The sequence below is a fragment of the Ranitomeya variabilis genome, chromosome 2, assembly GCF_051348905.1.
Source record: "Ranitomeya variabilis isolate aRanVar5 chromosome 2, aRanVar5.hap1, whole genome shotgun sequence".
NCBI classification, from domain to species: domain Eukaryota; kingdom Metazoa; phylum Chordata; class Amphibia; order Anura; family Dendrobatidae; genus Ranitomeya; species Ranitomeya variabilis.
This window is the reverse complement of record NC_135233.1, coordinates 78,440,293-78,459,318: the sequence shown is the minus strand read 5'-3', so window position 1 is coordinate 78,459,318 and position 19,026 is coordinate 78,440,293. Positions and strand designations below refer to the sequence as shown.

Sequence of the window (19,026 nt, the reverse complement as noted above, 5' to 3'; positions counted from 1 at the left end):
TGGATATATTCCATAATAGGACAACCAAACTCTGGGTGGACATTGAATATGAATCATCCCCTGGCATGTGTTTGGGAGCCTTTTGGCTACCATACTCTATCGACCTAGGGAAATTGGATATATCTCCGACACTATACACTATGTGAGATCATGGAGGCGTTTTGCAAAGCGTTTCCACCTAGCGACTATTCCTGGACCACTAACCCCCTTGGTTGGTAACCCTGGACTCTCCCCTGAATTACAACATTCAACATCCATAGTTTTCTCTGGTGCTCGGGGGGCTATTCCTCGTATTAGAGACGTGACCAGCCAGACAGATATTTTATCATTGAGAGAGATATTGGGTGAAGGGAGGCAAATGCCGGGGCATTGGCTGCAGTATCTGCAACTCCAGAGTTATATTGGCTCTCTGGGGTTGGAGGGCTCGTATCACATGTCCACTCCTTTTGAGCAGCTGTGTCTTATGTCTCAGGGCCCAGCACATTCTATTTCCTTGATATACGGTTTGATAGTGTCCGGGGGGGGGGGGGGGGGAGACGGACCTCTCAGATGTACAGTACAATGGCAAAGAGAATTACACAAGGAGATTGGGCCCGAGTTGTGGGTGAGGGCCTTCATGTGCGTGCATCGGCTGTCGGTGTCTTGTAGAATCCAGGAGCTGAATTATAAAATTATAACAGTGGTATAGAACACCTGTTAGGTTACATAAAATTGACCCAACAATATCGGACACCTGTTGGAGGTGTAATGGGGCGGTGGGATCCATGTTACATATATGGTGGAGGTGCAGTGGTGTCAGATCCCTCTGGAAAGACATATTTGCCTTATATAATCATATTACAAACAAACAAGTAGAGGCAACGCCGGAGATAGCTTTATTGTCAATTTTCCCGGGCTCTGTGTCCAAAAACAAGAAGAGTATGTTGCTGTACTTCATGAATGCAATGCGCCAAATCATACCCAGATTGTGGAGATCACCCGTAGCGCCGAGGAGGATAGATTGGGTGGAGGCATTGGATATGCTGTGCAGGATGGAGGAGATGAGGGCCTTTGATGACAGGTTGGGTGTCAATTGGCATGCGAAGTGGTACCCATGGATACAATTTAAAGAAGCACAACATTTTCAGACATGGGTGACACAGGGTGTACTGCCTCGCCCCTCATAATGGGGATTTACTGAGTAGTGAGTTGGTGGAGTTCTGGCGTTATACATGCACCGATATCCGTTCTCTTTTTCTTCTTCCTATCTTTTTTTCTATTTCTCTTTTCTCCTAAGGTATTTTGTTATTTGTGTTTGTTCGTTTATATAGGGGTGACCTGCTTTAACCCTCTCAAACTGTTTACAAACTGATGTTTATACTGCTGTGGTATCACCACAGAGGTAATGGAATTACCGATGGGGAGAGGGGTGTAGAACGTTGACATTGTTTTCAATGGTTACCATATAATGTTGTATATTTCTCTTTCTTACTGAATAAAAATATTTTGAACAATAAATTACTATGCTTAAAGCAAAAAGAAAATCTTTTAGTTTTTTCTGAATCAAATTCGTTAATTCTTTTTCTTTTCAAAAAATCATGTTGTGTGGATTTTTCTATGCGATTTTCGGCTTCTCTTAATATTTGTGGAGGATAACCCCTTTTCATAAATCGAACTTTTAGCTCACTGATTTGTTCGTTAAATATTTTATTACTATTATTAATTTTTCGTAATCTCACCATCTGACTATATGGCAGTCCGTTTTTTGTATGAGACGGATGTGCACTTTCAAAATGCAGTATATTGTTTGTTGCAGTTCTTTTTCTAAATACTTTTGTCAGAATATCACCTTCATTTACCTCTATTTTTACATCTAAATATTCAAGATCATTATGCCCAAAACAAGAAGTAAACTCCATATTATCATTGTTGGAGGTGTTCAAATATTTCACAAACTGATTAAATTCTGTTTCATCCCCATCCCATATCATGATATCGTCCACGAATCTAGTATAGAAACGAATGTGCTTCAGGAAGGGATTATTGATATTATTAACATATGTGTCTTCGAACACCGCTAAAAACAGATTTGCATAAGTACAAGAAGTGGGCGTACCCATGGCTGTCCCAATTAATTGTGTGTACCATTTATTCATAAATTTGAATGAATTATTGGACAATATAAACTCAAGGCTTTCTGAGATAAAAGAAATTATTTCAGGATCTACACCTCTTTTTTGTAGAATACTCTGGATTGCCTGTATACCTTTTTCTTTTGGAATACGAGTATACAAATTGACTACATCGATAGATGTTAATGCAAAGGTGGGTTGCCAATCTATTTCTTTTAGAGCTAATACCAAATCCCCTGAATCCTTAATATATGAAGGAATACTTGGTAACAATGGTTTTAATAGCCAGTCGATATATTGAGATAATGCTTCAGTAACTGAATTTATCCCTGAGATTATAGCACGCCCTGGTGGTTCTTTTATATCTTTGTGGATTTTAGGTATGCTATACCAATAGGGAAATCGTGGATATTCAGGTAGTAAACTCTCTGCGCGTTTTTTAGGAAGCACTCCCTTTTCCACATATTTTCTTAGTAACGATCTTAGTTTAGTAAGATACTTTTGAGTAGGGTTACTGGAGAGCGCACAGTAACTGGATTGATCATTCAATTGCATTAAAGCTTCTTTTATATAGTATTCCTTATCCAATACAACAATGTTGCCTCCTTTATCTGCTCTCCTGACAACGACATCGTCCCAACTTTGCAATTCTTTCAAAGCTGACAATTCTCTATTATTAAGATTCTTTTTCGGAGTTTGGTAAATAATTGCTTCTATATCCTTTATTACCAGGTCTTGGAAGAGATCGATGGCGTTGCCAGGGGAGACAGGGGGCATAAAGCGAGATTTGATTCCACCCATAAAGGGGGTCTGTGCAGATGTATATGAAACATCTGTATGTTGTGGTATAACAGAATCATTTAAGCTTAGTAATAGGGCTGCTTCTGAGTCTATTTCAGCAGGATATAACATGAAACCCAGAGTGCCTATGTAATTTTCTCCTTGAGATAAGGTACTAGATATCATTTGGGAGCCATGAGTATTTAAATCTTGCTTTTTATCCTTTTGAAAATGTTTATGAAGATGGAGTTCTCACGCTTTTAAATAAATCTACTTTAAAGTTGGTTAAATCAAATGTTTCTGGAAGGCAATAATTTAATCCTTTGGACAGTAATGAGATATGGTCAGCATTTAAAGTTCTTTTTGATAAATTCAATATTCGTAATTCATCTTGTATTCTTTCTGTCTCTGTGTTTATTTCCTCCAAGAGACTTGCTTGCGTTTTCTTTTGGCAACTGCGTCTTCTTCTCCCTCATCTGACCTTTCTTCTAAAGGGGATGATAAATTGGTTTCTGGTGGAATAGTAGTATTGGCTTCACCTGAATCTTCTGCAGCGCTTGATTCGGAGTCGGTAATCCAACCATCTGATTTCTTTTTCTTATTGATTTTATTACCTTTTTGGCTGCGGTTTCTATTATAAAATGTGGATTGCCTTTTATTTTTGTTCCACTTAAACACCATTCCCATGTCATAGTCGGCTTTGTCTCTCAGGAATTTTTCTTTCTTTTGCTGTTTAATTTCTATCTGTAATAGAGTCAGTTTCCTTTCCAATTTATTGGAAAAGTTTTTATTTTGGCTGTCTGTTACTCGTGATACTAGTTCCATCTTAGCTTTTTCCAATTCTTGACATATTTCCTTTTCTCAATCCTTATCAATGAGCTGGGCTGAATAGATATCTGGAGGAAAAGAGCTCCTGACTAGTGATGAGCGAGCGTAGTCGTTGCTCGGGTTTTCCCCTAGCACGCTGGGGTGACATCCGAGTATTTATGACTGCTCGAAGATTTAGTTTTCATCACGGCAGCTGAATGATTTACAGCTACTAGCCTGCTTGATTACATGTGGGGATTCCCTAGCAAACAGGCAACCCCCACATGTACTCAGCCTGGCTAGTAGCTGGAAATCATTCAGCTGCCGTGATGAAAACTAAATCTCCGAGCAGTTACAAATACTCGGAGGTCACCCCAGCGTGCTAGGGGAAAACCCGAGCAACGAGTACACTCGCTCATCACTAGTCATGACTCAAGCGCTTTCTCCTGCGCCACCTCAAATATCATCCAATGTCACAGATAGATTTGATTCTTTGTAATTCCACTATTGCTCCGTTCTTAATGAATATGGACTACGCCCTCAGATCTTTATCGGATCCCTCTCCCCTTTTGCTTTGGGTACAAGTGAAACCAATGAGGTCTAGATACACTTTAGGCTGGAAACTTAACCCATTTAACCCATTCTGTCTCTGAATTATTAACTGTGATAGTGTTAAGGGGAATCTGTTGCAATTGTTCTGCACAAAATTTAGGCTCAGTTCCTATTGGTGTAGGTTGAGACGCTAGAAAGGCCTTCGCGAGGGGTACTAATAAGCGACATAAAAATTGTTAAAGATAACTCATGGAAAAAAAGAGCAGAACTTAGAGAATAGTGTGCGGGGAAACTGAACAAATATACACTGCTCAAAAAAATAAAGGGAACACTTAAACAACAGAATATAACTCCAAGTAAATCAAACACTTCTGTGAAATCAAACTGTCCACCTAGGAAGCAACACTGTTTGACAATCAATTTCACATGCTGTTGTGCAAATGAAATTGACAACAGATGGAAATTATTGGCAGTTATCAAGACACACACAATAAAGCAGTGGTTCTGCAGGTGGGGACCACAGACCACATCTCAGTACCAATGCTTTCTGGCTGATGTTTTGGTCACTTTTGAATGTTGGTTGTGCTTTCACACTCGTGGTAGCACGAGACAGACTCTACAACCCACACAAGTGGCTCAGGTAGTGCAGCTCATCCAGAATGGCACATCAATGCGAGCTGTGGCAAGGTTTGCTGTGTCTGCCAGCGTAGTGTCCAGAGGCTGGAGGCGCTACCAGGAGACAGGCCAGTACACCAGGAGATGTGGAGAGGGCTGTAGGAGGGCAACAACCCAGCAGCAGGACCACTACCTCAGCCTTTGTGCAAGGAGGAACAGGAGGAGCACTGCCAGAGCCCTGCAAAATGGCCTCCAGCAGGCCACAAATGTGCATGTGTCTGCACAAACCGTTAGAAACTGACTCCATGAGGATGGTCTGAGTGCCCGACGTCCACAGATGGGGGTTGTGCTCACATGCAGGACGCTTGGCATTTGCCACAGAACACCAGGATTGGCAAATTTGCCACTGGCGCCCTGCGCTCTTCACAGATGAAAGCAGGTTCGCACTGAGCACATGTGACAGACATGACAGAGTCTGGAGACGCCGTGGGGAGCGATCTGCTGCCTACAACATCCTTCAGCATGACCAGTTTGGAAGTGGGTCAGTAATGGTGTGGGGTGGCATTTCTTTGGAACAAGCCCTCCATGTGCTCGCCAGAGGTAGCCTGACTGCCATTAGGTACCAAGATGAAATCCTCAGACCCCTTTTGAGACCATATGCTGGTGCGGTTGGCCCTGGGTTCCTCCTAATGCAGGACAATGCCATACCTCATGTGGCTGGAATGTGTCAGCAGTTCCTGCAAGATGAAGGCATTGAAGCTATGGACTGGCCCGCCCATTCCCAGACCTGAATCCGATTAAACACATCTGGGACATCATGTCTCGCACCATCCACCAACGTCACGTTGCACCATAGACTATCCAGGAGTTGGCGGATGCTTTAGTCCAGGTCTGGGAGGAGAACCCTCAGGAGACCATCCGTTCCTCATCAGGAGCATGCCCAGGCGTTGAAGGGAGGTCATACAGGCACGTGGAGGCCACACACACTACTGAGCATCATTTTCTTGTCTTGAGGCGTTTCCACTGAAGTTGGATCAGCCTGTAGCTTCATTTTCCACTTTGATTTTGAGCATCATTCCAACTCCAGACCTCCGTGGGATATTAGTTGTGATTTACGTTGATCATTTTTAGGTTTTATTGTTCTCAACACATTCCACTATGTAATGAATAAAGATTTACAAGTAGAATATTTCATTCAGTGATCTCTAGGATGTGGGATTTTAGTGTTCCCTTTATTTTTTTGAGCAGTGTATATCCAGAATGATTGCTCTGAAAATATGGCGCAGTGGAAGTGGAGCGCCCCCACACCGCCGCAGGGCCGAGGGGTACCCGGAGCCGGGCCTCTGGGTCTCAGTCCTGGGGTTATCACGGTGGCTAGACCCAGTCCGTGGCCCTGTCCGTCAGTGGGGGACGTCCGGTGCAATAAGTGGTGGTGTAGCAGTGCAGTTGTGGGGTGCAGGTCGCGGTAAATAACGAAGACACCAGGTTGCAGTCTCTTTACCTCTTTACTGGAGATCTCTGAGTCCTCAGTCCAGAATACGGTTCACCAGGCTACGCAAGTCCGGCCGGTCCAATGGCACTTCCAGAGCTCCCTTCACAAGTGGAAATCAGTGCCTTCCTTCTTAGCGCTATGTGTTGTAGTCCTTCCCTGCTGTGCTTACGGAAAGTACCCCACAACTGTTGTGTCTGTTTCTTAAGTTCCCTCACAACTCGATTAGATGATGTTCTGCTAATCATCCGTCCCTTCCTGATGTTACAGTTAGAACGGCACCCGTTTGTCGGGTAGGCCTGGAGTTCTTCCGGGACCCTAGAGACGCCCCTCTCCCGCAATTGCCTCCCAAGACTGCATAGGTGATTTAGGTGAGACAGCCCGCCTGAGACTGACTGTCCTGCCGCTGTTTAGAGTATTGCTTGAAGCTGTCTATTGAAATACTCCCTCGGCGTTCCGGCCACCGGTTGTGCGCCTCAGTAGGATGTTGCCCCTTTCTCACAGCATCACCCCTACTGGTATTCTCCTATTGCTTCGATCTCGTTTCTCACTCAGCACAATATATCTCTCTTCTCGTCCTTCCTTAGGGCACCGCCGCTTCTCAGTGCAGGCACGGTCCCGTTGCTTTCTTTCTTGTTGCCAAGCCTCTGTCAGGATCCCACCCCTGACAGAGACCCTACTGTCTCTTCCCCTACAACACCCTCTGCCACAAGGTGTTGCCTGGTTTCGACCCAGTCAGCTTCTGACTAACTTCCTGCCTGACCCCCAGTTTACCCACTATGGTGGGGAGTGGCCTAATGAATAGCACCCTTTGCTCCCCCCGGAGGCCCAGCTGTGAAATCTATTGGTGTCTGTGATACCTGATCAGATGAGCTCCTTCAGTGCCATCGGACGCACCACAGCTCCCCATAGTGGCGGAGCCACAGTACTGCAACGACCAGGACTCTGGGCCGCTGCACTCCCCCCTGGTTAAACACAGTACTCCGGAACTGGGAAGAAAAACAACAATACAAGTTGAGCAAAAAGACATACAATTTTTGTTGAGTGCAATAACATAAGCATACTTGAACAGGCTTCCCTTTATGGGAGGTGAGGACACTTGAACGTTACAAACATAATTAACATTATAAATTACAGGCTATAAATAACTCCTGTTACCCAACCGGGTATTCTACTTAGTGCAAAATTGTTGAACAATAATTTAACATTGCCTTTAAGGACATACACTCTTTATCCACTAAAGACCTTCCTATAATCACATTATAAGGTAACTTTTAACTTTTACATTCTCCTTCTCTAGTCTGCAGGACCGCCTGTCCTATCGGCACCAGACCTACTGCCTCTCCTTTCTATTACAGGACCGTCCCGTTCAGCCAGGACCTACTGCCTTTTCTACTGCTATACATGGTATAGAACATAACATTACTTTCGATTTTGGAAGCACTGAGCCATCTACATATGACTCTTAAGAGGACCTACCACCTAACCCCTACGGGTTCACTCTCTGTCCTCGGTAACACATTATTAACTCTTCTTAACTTCCTATGGAGGACTCTGGGTTTACCTTCTATCCCCAGTTTCTTATAAACATTATTAACTATTTCCTTATATCATCAACCTTCATTACTACTTTCTTACTTTCAACTATGCAGGACACTCTGTCTACCCCTACGGGCCCACTGCATCTTTCTTCTAGCTCTCACACTTTCTTCTAAGGAACATTATTAACATTTCTTTTTACAGTTAACCATTTCAACACACATAACTTTTACATGTAGCATTATCATTTTTACTTTGGGCATTGCCATCGCATTACTATTCTAAAACAGTATCGCTCATCAGTACACTTTCGGCATCCCCTTTAAGAGGAGATCACATCTTTCTGAGGTAGTTCGTCTTCTCAGACTACCAGTCCATACTCAGCAAAAGCTCCGGTACGGTATCTTCGCAAAGAGTCTTTAAGTAAAACCAGTAGGAAACACCCTTAAGAAGGTGTAAACTATATACAAGACAAAGTTTGTATCATGCATGGTCCATGATTACTGCAGTTCTGAAAACGTGTGCAAAACTTTAGAGAAGTGAAAAGGTAGAAAAAGCAAAAACAAACAATAGGGATCCCGGGTCAACAAAGGGATCCATAAGAATTAACCCTGGATGGGTTTAAAGCAGCATGACAAGAAACAGACAGTTAACTATTTACATTTTCATTTTTCCGAGGTTTATCCTTATTCAGGTGGTCTTGGCCCCTGACCCCCGGCTACGGTAGCACGGATACCAGCGGCAGGCCCCGCAGGGACCACCAGGTCGCCTGTTGTCTGAATTTGAAGACTGACTCTGTTGGCAAGTTCGGGAGCTGCTACAAAGCGTACAGTAGAGACAGTAACGAGGTCTGGCAAACCTGGATCAACCATGGTTGGGGCCACAGGTGACACTCCCTCAGGCTCATATCGCTGAACATTCCGGGCACGCCATCCTTGTGCATTCCAGTGACGGGTGTATGTCACCTGATCCCCTTCTCGCAATGGTTCGCCATCCCGATCACAGCAGGGAGTTTCCACGTCATAACTAGCAACGAAGACGTCAGTCGATAGGCCTGGTTCCTGTATAGAGCCCCATCCTTTCCTCGGGTGGAAGGCCGACACCCTTCCTCGCTTTACCACGTCTTCCCTGCCTTGCACTGACTTCTTGCGTTGTGTCTCCCGTTGTTCAACTTCATTTCGCTGTTTCCAGTGCTGGAGCACGCATTGATTATACTGGTCCCAGGTAAGTATCGCGATGGTGAGGCCATCCACCGGAACCCCATCCTGCTCAACCCAGGGGGTGTCCCACCGGAACATCACTCCACCCGGGTCCATCTCTATGGGCTCCCCCCACCTGGTTGGTAGTGGCGGCAACAACTTCCCGATCGCACTGGGGCCGAAGACCACCCGCTCGATGGTGAACGAAGAATTACTGCTGCGGGGAGGATCGGTCGCGGGAGCGGGATCGAGCGTGGAGGCAGGGGTGTCTGCCGTACCTGCGTCTGATGTGGTTCCACCGGTGTCGATCCGGTCCGCTAACAAGGACGCTGGAGTCGGCTGCTGCTCGAACTGCGGCTCCTCCAATACGGTCCCCGTACGCGGCTCCGCTCGCTGTGGTTCCTCCTCCGCTGGCTCCGAGGTCGGGGTTGGTGGACTCAGCTCCGCTATCTGTTCCAGGGGCTTCGGATCCTCCGGCTGCAGGGAGCACGGGTCCACCTCCGGTGAACGAGGGCAAGCCGGGATTACTCCTTCCTCGTTCCGGTACTCGCTGTTCTTCATCATGATCTGCTGATCGGTGGCAATGCATACATCGGACTCCGCCATTTCTCCAGGGCCTGGCTTCTCCGTCTCCTGCTTCCCGCCGTTGCAGATCAGGGGGTTGTCCTCTGCTTTGGGGCAGGTCATCACATTGCAGCCAGAAGCGCAGGGGGCGGTAGCCATTTCTCGCGCCACTCTGGAAGTCTCCTCCCATAGCACGCCCTCCTTCTTCTCTGGTGTAGCAATGGCGGCGGCTTTTGGCGGGAACTTCTCTTGGTCAATAGCAATACACAGTCTCTCAATAAAGTACAGTCCAAGCACAATAAATCACAGTTCCAAGGCACACATGACCTGATTCTTCAGGCTTAAGTAGATCCTGTTCGTGACGCCAAATTTGGAGCGCCCCCACACCGCCGCAGGGCCGAGTGGTACCCGGAGCCGGGCCTCTGGGTCTCAGTCCTGGGGTTATCACGGTGGCTAGACCCAGTCCGTGGCCCTGTCCGTCAGTGGGGGACGTCCGGTGCAATAAGTGGTGGTGTAGCAGTGCAGTTGTGGGGTGCAGGTCGCGGTAAATAACGAAGACACCAGGTTGCAGTCTCTTTACCTCTTTACTGGAGATCTCTGAGTCCTCAGTCCAGAATACGGTTCACCAGGCTACGCAAGTCCGGCCGGTCCAATGGCACTTCCAGAGCTCCCTTCACAAGTGGAAATCAGTGCCTTCCTTCTTAGCGCTATGTGTTGTAGTCCTTCCCTGCTGTGCTTACGGAAAGTACCCCACAACTGTTGTGTCTGTTTCTTAAGTTCCCTCACAACTCGATTAGATGATGTTCTGCTAATCATCCGTCCCTTCCTGATGTTACAGTTAGAACGGCACCCGTTTGTCAGGTAGGCCTGGAGTTCTTCCGGGACCCTAGAGACGCCCCTCTCCCGCAATTGCCTCCCAAGACTGCATAGGTGATTTAGGTGAGACAGCCCGCCTGAGACTGACTGTCCTGCCGCTGTTTAGAGTATTGCTTGAAGCTGTCTATTGAAATACTCCCTCGGCGTTCCGGCCACCGGTTGTGCGCCTCAGTAGGATGTTGCCCCTTTCTCACAGCATCACCCCTACTGGTATTCTCCTATTGCTTCGATCTCGTTTCTCACTCAGCACAATATATCTCTCTTCTCGTCCTTCCTTAGGGCACCGCCGCTTCTCAGTGCAGGCACGGTCCCGTTGCTTTCTTTCTTGTTGCCAAGCCTCTGTCAGGATCCCACCCCTGACAGAGACCCTACTGTCTCTTCCCCTACAACACCCTCTGCCACAAGGTGTTGCCTGGTTCCGACCCAGTCAGCTTCTGACTAACTTCCTGCCTGACCCCCAGTTTACCCACTATGGTGGGGAGTGGCCTAATGAATAGCACCCTTTGCTCCCCCCGGAGGCCCAGCTGTGAAATCTATTGGTGTCTGTGATACCTGATCAGATGAGCTCCTTCAGTGCCATCGGACGCACCACAGCTCCCCATAGTGGCGGAGCCACAGTACTGCAACGACCAGGACTCTGGGCCGCTGCAGAAGAATGCCCAGCACTACAGTACACACATTTCCAAAGTTTGTAGGCAAAAAGATTGGGAGTGTTTCTTAATTGACACCTGAGTTCCTTCCTGGATGGTGTTTACAGACCCCTTTGTTCATATAGACCACAGTTTTATAATTAGCACACAGTGGATGAAGGGACCAGAACCTTTGTGTTATTTCTTTACGGATTGATAATGATATTTGATCTACGTACCTTTAAAAACATGAGGAACAGCTGTCCTGGAGTTAGGACCTCCTGACTCATTAAACTGTCCGTACTGTCCTCCATGCACTTGTCTTTTGCAAAAGTAAAAAGTTTCCTGGTCATGTGGCAAAGCATGTAGAATTTCTCAACGTTGGTTTTAAGATGTATGCAAATGCACTGTCTGTGAATAGACAAAACGGTGGTAATTACAGGGAACAATGGTGGATTCTGTACAAAAGTTACTAAAGGCTCAACACAACATGTCGATGGATGTCGGCCGTTGCTGGGTTTCTCTCTCCCAGTAGGTGTAAGACTGGAATCACACAGGAAAGTTTTGATGCAGTTTTTCAAGTCAAAGTTGGATGTGAATCCAGTGGGCAGGAGAAGAATAAGTCTTTCCTTTATACTTCACACATAAACCGCATCCACTTCTGACAGCTATGTATGATTCCAGGCTTAAAGGGGTATTCTTGTTTAACCAAACCAGTGGATGGGTAAAAACTGTCAAGTTTGGAGGAAGCCCCCAAGGTTGGACCCAGAGAAAGCAACTGAATCCAGGTCCTGTGTTTCCACCACTACATGGGCTAGTGGTGGTGCCTTAGGTCAGACCCCTACTGGCAGGTAAAGTGACAGCATATTCTAGAGAGATGTCATCACTTTATACTGAATAATTCCAAACTAGAAAGACTAACCGAATATATACTTCTACCATACAAACCACTAAGGCTATGGTTTTTTAATGCAAATTTTAAGCTGTGTTTTTACATCACCAGCAAAGTCTATGAGATTTCAGAAATCCCTCACATTGGTTTTATTATCCTGACTGATGTGGAAAACTGCAGCATGTCACTTCTTTTACCGTTTTTTCACCCATTGAAAGTAATCGGTAACCGCAAAAACGCAGCAAAAGTCGTAGTTACTCACCGATAACGGTGTTTCTCAGAGCCCATGACAGCACTACCAGAGAGATGGAGTCCGCCCTTCAGGGACAGGAAACCCTACAGGATAAAAGGGCGGTACCTCTCTCCTGCCTCAGTTTAGTTTACAGAGCATCAGAGGTCCTCCAGGTTAGTGACAACAAGAAATACACATATTTTTAGCAAAAAACCTTATGAAGATTACACCGTGTCTAAATCAAACACACACTTCGTATAATAAAGTGCTCACCGCACACGTGATAAGGGGGGGAATAAGCAGGTGCTGTCATGGGCTCTGAGAAACACCGTTATCGGTGAGTAACTACGACTTTCTCAGTCGCCCATGACAGCACTACCAGAGAGAATTGCAGAGATTATTGCTTTAGGGCGGGACCACAGCCTGTAAGACCCTTCTTCCGAAGGTTAAGTCCGACGAAGAGGCTAAGTCTAAGCGATAGTGCCTAAAGAAGGTTGAAGGTGTTGACCAGGTGGCCGCTTTACAGATTTTATCTATTGGTACCTCCGACCTTTCGGCCCAGGAGGTCGCCATAGCCCTTGTAGAGTGTGCCTTGAGTCCTTCAGGAACTGCGTTTCCCGTGGACGCGTATGCCAAGGCTATCGCATCAGTGACCCAACGAGCTATAGTACTTTTGGAGGCTTTGAGTCCTTTCCTAGGCCCCTGAAAACAGATAAAAAGACAGCCTTCCTTCCTACACTGACGGGAGGACTCTAGGTAGTGTATTAGACACCTTCTCACATCTAAGGTGTGGAATTTTTCCTCTTTTTGATTTTTTGGGTTTGGACAGAAGGACGGAAGGATTATTTCCTGGGATCTATGGAAATTGGAAGCCATTTTGGGTAGATAAGCAGGATCTGTCCTCAATACTACCCTATCATCCATTATTTGTGTGAAGGGAGGGTTTGCAGATAGAGCCTGAAGGTCACTAATCCTACGGGCAGATGTTAGGGCTGTAAGAAGGGCCATTTTAAGGGATAAGACTTTAAGTGGTATCGAATCTATGCGTTCGAATGGGGGTTCTGTCATAGCCGAAAGAACTAAGTTTAAGTCCCAAGATGGAGGGCTTCTGATTTATATTGGCCTAGAACGTGCCGCGGCTTTAATAAACCTTGCTACCCATGGATTAGTGGCAACACTATGATTGTATAACGCCCCTAAGGCCGCTACTTGCACCTTTAGGGTGCTTACCGAGAGGCCCATATCCAAGCCTTTCTGTAGGAACTCTAATATTTTATTTATTGGAACCCCATCTTGTAGTGTTACACCTGAGGTGGACAAAAACTTTTTCCAAGTTTTACCATAGATTCTAGTTGTTATTGTCTTCCTACTTTTTAATAGTGTGGACACTACCTTATCTGAGAAGCCCTTTGCCCTTAGCAGTGACCTCTCAAGTTCCACGCTGTCAAGTGTAGATTTGCCGACTGAGGGTGGAACACCGGCCCCTGTGATAAGAGGTCTGGAAGATCCGGGAGGATCCAGGGATCTGTGACCGATAGGATTCTCAGCCAAGAAAACCAGGCTCTTTTGGGCCAGAATGGGGCTATTAGAATGATTCTCGCCCTGTCCTGTCTTATCTTCCGTAGGACTGCCGGTATCAGTATATAAGGGGGAAAGGCATATGTCAGATCGTGAGTCCAGGGAATCGAGAATGCATCCAGAGCTCGGGCGTTCCCTCTGTGGTCTAGAGAACAAAACTGTTTTACTTTCCTGTTCTCTAGACTGGCGAAAAGGTCTATTGCTGGTATCCCCCAGATTTTTGTGATCTGATCGAAGACCCTTTGGTTCAGAGCCCATTCCCCCTGTTTCAACTGGGTACGGCTTAGGAAGTCTGCCTTTTTGTTCACTACGCCTCTTATGTGTAATGCCGAGAGGGATAGGAAGTGATGTTCGGCTAAGGTGAAGATTTGGGAAGTAGTATCCATCAGGGCTCGTGATCTGTTTCTCCCCTGGTGGTTCAGGTAGGCCACTACTACTTGATTGTCCGAGAAAACCCGGACATGCTGTCCCCGTAGTTTGGGAAGAAAAACTGACAGAGCGTGGCTTACTGCGCAAAGTTCTTTTTGGTTTGAGGATACCTGGTATTCTCGATCTGTCCAGACCCCCTGAGTAACACTGTTTCCCAGGTGAGCTCCCCACCCTGTGGGACTGGCGTCCGTGGTAACTATTCGATGTGTATCTATCACCCACGGGACTCCCTTTGATAGGTTGTTGGAATCTAGCCACCAGTCTAGGGAACGAATAGTGTCTGAACTTAGAGTCATGCGACCTTCCAGGCATCCCTTCAGTGTAAGCTGATTTTTTAGGACATCCCACTGGAGGTCTCTTGTGTGGATCTGAGCCCACTGTACTGCCGGGAGACAGGCCGAAAGGGACCCCAGCAGTGACATCGCTCCCCTTAAAGTCATATGAGGATTTGAGCGAGCTGCGGACACAATGCTTAGTATTTTTTGTATCTTTGGGTTTGGAAGGCAACATTCCTGTAAAACCGAGTCCAGAGTTAGGCCCAGAAACTCTTGTACCATGGTCGGTTCTAGTTTTGATTTCTGGAGATTTAGGAGCCAACCTAACTCCGTTAGAGTTTTTATCACTCAGCTGCACTGTTGGCGACAATGTTGGGCTGTATCGCTGATAATCAGGAAGTCGTCTAGGTATGGTATTATAATAACATCCTCCTCCCTTATGTGGGCCATCATTTCTGCTACCACCTTGGTAAAAACACGGGGTGCTACTGAAATGCCAAACGGGAGGGCCTTGTACTGATATTCTCTCACTACTCCCTCCATGACTACTGCTAGTCTGAGGAATTTCTGTGAGTTTTTGTGGATGGGGACGTGATAGTACGCATCGCTGAGATCCAACACTACCATGAAACAATTTGGAAACAGGTTTTTTATTGTGGATCTTATCGATTCCATTTTGAATGTTTGATTCTTTACATAGCTGTTCAATTTCCGGAGATTTATTATTGTGCGGAACGAACCGTCCGGCTTTGGAATCAGGAACAATGGGGAAAAAAATCCTTTCCCTCTTTCCGGTAACGGAACTTCTCGGATCACGTCTTTGGATATGAGTTTTGAGATCTCTAGTTCCAAGGCCTGTTGTTGCCGCCCTGAAGGTTTCAATGGAGTGACCACATAGTGTTGGGGAGGAAGGGTGGTAAAGTTTAATTGAAGCCCCATTTTTATTAGATTTAGAATCCAGGAACTGGAGGAGATTTTTTCCCAGGCCGGAAGGTATTGAGACAGTCTCCCTCCCACCCTGGGGGAGGTGTCATTTAGGGTTTTTTTTATTTCTGGGGGAGTTGCCAAAGAGGAAGCCTCTGTCTCTATTTCTCCCCTCCTCCCACCTGTTCTGTTCTCTAGGGGGGCGCCTGCGGAAAAATTTTCTGCTCCGAAAGGGCCGTCTGAGATATGGTGCGGCCAAGTTAGGGAATCCCTTCTTCTTATCCCCAGCTTTTTGTAAAATGTCATCTAGAGTTTCGCCAAACAGAAATTTTCCCTCACATGGGATTGAGCAAAGTTTTTGTTTTGTCTGTAGATCGCCTGGCCAATTTTTCAGCCACAGCGTTCTACGCGCCGCATTGGACAGGGCTGCCGATTTTGAAGTCAGCTTAATGGAATCCGCCGAAGAGTCAGCCAAGAAGGCTGCCGCCCCTCTAATCATGGGAATTGATTCAATTATTTTTTGCCGGGATACTCCATCCCTTAACTGTTTCTCCAGATTGTCTAACCAAATCATCAGAGATCTGGAAGTACATGCGGCCGCTATGGCGGGTCTTAAACATCCTCCTGCTGACTCCCAGGCCCCTTTCAGGAAGGTGTCGGCTCTTTTATCAAGGGGGTCTTTTAGCGTACCCATGTCCTCAAAGGGCAGCGCAAATTTCTTTGACGCCTTAGCGACTGCCACGTCTAGTTTAGGGGCTTTATCCCATGCTATAGAATCATCTTCCGAAAAAGGATATTTCCTTTTAAGGGAGGGTACAGATGAATTTTTCCTTTCTGGCTTCTCCCACTCCTTTTTAATCAGGGCTTGCACGTTTTCATTAAGTGGAAAAACTCTGCGTTTTTTCTGGCCCAGGCCACCAAACATAATGTCCTGTACCGTTTTGTCAGGACGTGGGTCTATAACCCCCATTGTAGATCTTACAGTCTTTACCAGGGCATCAATTTCATCTAAGGGAAAGCAGTGGCGGCCTCCACTCTCAGTGTCTGAGGAGGAAAAGGAACCTTTCCTGTCTGATATATCCTCATCAGAACTAGAAGGATCAGAGTGAGACAGTGGGACAGGTGATCTCTCCTTAACCCCTTCCCCTTTAAGGGATTTAAACGCTGTTTCTACCTCTGATCTAATTACCGAGCGTAATTCAGAGGCAAAACTGGGGGTTTCTTCACAGAGGACTTGACCTATACAGGAACTGCATAGTTTTTTATCCCAGCTTTGTGCTAGGGGTTCTCCACATAAGGGGCAGTCTCTATGTTTGGTTTTTTCCGTTTTTTTTTTCTTGCCTAAAAAACAAACGGAAAAGGGGGACCCTAATTATTTAGTGAACTTTCACGAAGATCACTCACCCATCTTGCGCAGCTACAAGTACCAGTTCTGGAGGAGGCACGGGATCTTGAATGAGACCCGAAGTAGAAGGTGTCGGCTGGCTGGACACATTGGTTTTACTCTGCGGCGTAGAATGGCTCCTGGAACGGGAACTCCGGGTGCCTGCAGAGGACCTTCCGCCCGCCTTGCGCTGGTGGTGACGCTGTTGTTGCTGCACCGGTGGCTGTAAGGGTTGTGCCAACTGGAGCTGCTCATCGCTGTCCGCCATAATGGGACTGTATGCAGCGACGAGTGTTCTCACAGCTGTGTTTTTAAAAGGCGCGCCGGTCACCCCTCCTCCAGGCTGCGTTGCAGGGAAGCGCTGGTCCCCAGTGCACATGCGCACTCTCCGGGACCCGGAAGTAGATGCATCTATATCCGGTGCAGCGGCCATCTTGGTGCTCTCACACACCAGGCCGCCGCTCCGGACCAGGCCTCTCTGCAGAGGCACGCCGGGTCCCTAAGCCCCTACCCCAATCTGGGGAGGCAGCGGCGCTTCCCTCCGCCCGTTCTGTAGCCCCATCGGACCCAGAAGCGGCGGCGTCGGACACCGAGTCAGCGGTGACAGGGGCCTCCCCGCCGTCATACCCCCACTGGTCGGCTCCGGATCACAGGTACCGATCCTGAGGGTTCGCCTGTCAAGGACAGGAAACAAAACTGAGGCAGGAGAGAGGTACCGCCCTTTTATCCTGTAGGGTTTCCTGTCCCTGAAGGGCGGACTCCATCTCTCTGGTAGTGCTGTCATGGGCGACTGAGAAAATGCAGCTATCAGGTTTTGCTGATTTTTCGGTGCAAAAACCTTGAAAGTTGCAACATGTGAACGTAGAATGATCTTTCCAGCCTAAGGCTGTTACTGAACAGGACAGGAATAATGGCACAAGTGCTTGTATTGGGGGCTAAATAATGCTGCTTTTATAGCAATTATAGAAACTACTCTACACATTCCTAACCCTATAAAAAAGCATGGCATCTTACTCCAGAAGAAACTCTGCCACCTGTTCATTAGTATACCACTCTGGCATGAAAAACTTGACTCGAAAACGGTCTCCCAGATATTTGAGGACTTGTTCTTGGGTGTGACACCCGTCTTCCATCACCAATCGCAGCATCTGTGTGACGCAGTCTCTAAAGAAGGAATTGCCCTCTTTTCCCTTGATCAGCTCTGTGAAAATCTGATAGTCGGAAAAACCAACTAATGCCTGCAAGAGTGAAAGACACCAGATCAGACGGAGACACAAAATAGCTAAGAAATAATACAAATTTGGTCTTTTGAGGTCCAAGGGCCATATTGTCATCACAGGCAGCAATACACTTTATGTGCTCTTACTATATGAACAGGGAACCCATTCTCATATTTGTGGGAGGCACAGAGATGGCTACATACCCACTCTTTTTTCGGATGTGGAAACTACTTTGGAAACAGGACTAGATTAGATGGTCAGTGAGGGAGCCCAGACCAAGGGGTGGTCACACAATCACCACTTTCCACAGGTCCGGTGATAAAATATTTGCATGCAGCGGTAGTTGAACATGCGCACTGCTGCACCATTCATTGTCTGTGGGACTGGCGGAGAAAGAAAAGCATAGCATTTTCTGCTCTTCAGCAGTCCATAAACAATATAGTAGGTAGCGCCTTCTATAGGCTGGATGAAGGCACTCTGCTCAAACACCAATACTATGGCTGACCCTGCTGATAAGAAACAAGAGTAGGGGAACCACAAAATACAGAACGGGCCAAAATCTTTCTGATCACTATGTTTCCGAGAAGACTTCTGTGGGCTAGTGTTGGCAATGTGTATGAACATGAATTCATGACGTCACTTACGATCTACACTGACCTTCAGTGCAAAGCCTATGGGGAGGAAGAAGAGCTCCTTGTTATAGATGAAATTAACCATTACAGAGCCATTCTCCAGGTAATGCAGATTCATGTTTGCAGCGGTGTGCTCATCTCGGACACAACGGATCGTGAGACCTGGAAAAACAAGCGATATATCGCAATGAATGGGTTAAATCATTTTTCATTGGGCGTACGAATTATGGTATCACAAATACTACCATCGGCTAAAGCCAAATTGCATCTACTACATGACTGTGCGGCCGGTTTTATAT

General features: G+C 46.6%; 1 pseudogene across 1 annotated transcript in view; it reads right to left on the bottom strand.

Moving 5' to 3' along the window:
* LOC143804464 (DNA-directed RNA polymerase I subunit RPA2-like) overlaps positions 1-19,026 on the bottom strand; it is a 129,403-nt pseudogene that overhangs the window by 45,774 nt on the left and 64,603 nt on the right. The window contains exons 4-6 of the transcript XR_013221029.1: positions 18,753-18,889; positions 17,890-18,113; positions 11,401-11,572 (exon numbers count right to left, since the gene is read on the bottom strand). The product of XR_013221029.1 is annotated as a DNA-directed RNA polymerase I subunit RPA2-like (transcript). The remainder of the gene's footprint in view (positions 1-11,400; positions 11,573-17,889; positions 18,114-18,752; positions 18,890-19,026) is intronic.